This window comes from Ailuropoda melanoleuca, unplaced genomic scaffold (genome assembly GCF_002007445.2).
Source record: "Ailuropoda melanoleuca isolate Jingjing unplaced genomic scaffold, ASM200744v2 unplaced-scaffold2686, whole genome shotgun sequence".
NCBI lineage: Eukaryota > Metazoa > Chordata > Mammalia > Carnivora > Ursidae > Ailuropoda > Ailuropoda melanoleuca.
This window is the reverse complement of record NW_023197014.1, coordinates 1-1,713: the sequence shown is the minus strand read 5'-3', so window position 1 is coordinate 1,713 and position 1,713 is coordinate 1. Positions and strand designations below refer to the sequence as shown.

The following is a 1,713-nucleotide window of genomic DNA, read 5'->3' as shown; positions in this document are numbered from 1 at the left end:
ACATCTGCACTCCCATCAACTCTGGCCAACTCAAAGGCCTGCCCTTGGGAGCTGCTCTCTCCTAAATCTCAATTTCTCCTGCTCTACCCAGTCCTTCCATCTGCACTTAGACTTGTTCTCCCATGTCTAATTCTCCCCTCTCCCTATCTACATCTCACATTCTACATCCCCTCCCGCCATGCATACCTACCCCGATACTCTCCATCACAGCTTGATCTCCTGGGAGCTCTTTCCACCCAGGGGCAAGCCCTCACATCCCTTCGTTGATCAGCCCATCCCAAACCAGTTTCTATCTCTACCACAAGACCAATAAAGTTACCACTAAATGCCATGGATACCTTTCTTAATCTCTCATATGTTTTCTACACACCTTCCTTCCTTGGCTTTGATGAAGCACATTCATCTGGTTTCTGTCCTGTTTGGCCGCCCCTTCTCAGTCTGCTTTGGGAGTTCTGTTAAAGGTCAGACATTTCTGGGGCACCTGGGTGGCGCAGTCGTTAAGCGTCTGCCTTCGGCTCAGGGCGTGATCCTGGCGTCCTGGGATCGAGCCCCACATCAGGCTCCTCCGCTAGGAGCCTGCTTCTTCCTCTCCCACTCCCCCGCCTTGTGTTCCCTCTCTCGCTGGCTGTCTCTGTCAAATAAATAAATAAAATCTTAAAAAAAAAATAAAAATAAAGGTCAGAAATTTCTAAATGTGCCCTAAACTGAACTCTACCATCACTTCCCACTGCATTGCCCTACCTAATTCAGTTACTCCTCTATTCTCCCCATCTGAACATAGGGAACCATTTGCTCAACCTGACAACTATCCCTCACTCATGTCTATACTGAATCAATCCCCAAAGTCCTGCTACTATTAAATATCTTTCAGACCTAGTCAGATTCTCCTTTGTCCTTCACCACCACTACCTTCCCTTCTATCTAAATGCAATAGGTGCCCAACCAGGTCTCACACTTGCCACCTCGGCCCCGGCCCCAACCACCACAGAGCAGATCAAACCATTCTTTCAGTAGTAGCCCACCACCCTTAGAACTGTAGAGGAAACTATCTCAGGCTCTCTAAGTGCTATGACTGAACACTTCTTTCATTCTTCTTCTCTTTCAAGGTTTACTATATAAAGATCTTAGAACTAAATTATTACTGAAAAGGAAAAACAAGAAGTGGTCTACCCATATTAGTGCAAAAACGACTTGAACACCTCATGCTTCCATAACCTTAGAAGTCCCCAAACAGTTGCCGTGAAAAAAAAATCAGAACAAGTAGCTGCATTCCCAGGCTAAACAAAAAAGCTCTCAGTACAGTACGGTACACTGTAGCCCCTATAATGCAAGATTCACTGAAACGCTCATAAATCCAAATAGCTTCTCTATTCTTAGTAACGAGAGAATCTACCAAAAACCACTCAGACGGAGTCCTTTCCCTCTAACTCCCCCAAAAGAGAAAGAACTATCATCAATGACAAAAAGTAGCTGTGGAAACAACACCCAGAGTCAGCTTCACACTCAGGAAAGAACACCACACCTTCTTCTCGTGGTTTCCGGTACTCTACACATTCAGAGAAACTTCTCTAGTAACAAACTATAGAAATGACCCCCGAAAGTATAATCTTGATGTGGACCTCCACCCCTCTGCTAGGTCTATGGCAGCTACGCACTTTTGGTTGATGGAGACATTTTTCGCACGTTCTTCATTTTCAGAAATATCACATAAAC

General features: G+C 45.2%; 1 non-coding gene across 1 annotated transcript; it reads right to left on the bottom strand.

The window, feature by feature from the left end:
• Positions 1-1,398: 1,398 nt before the first annotated feature.
• On the bottom strand, positions 1,399-1,610 carry LOC117798148. The gene has a single exon (XR_004622844.1). It is a non-coding gene; the product is annotated as a small nucleolar RNA U3 (small nucleolar RNA).
• Positions 1,611-1,713: the final 103 nt, after the last annotated feature.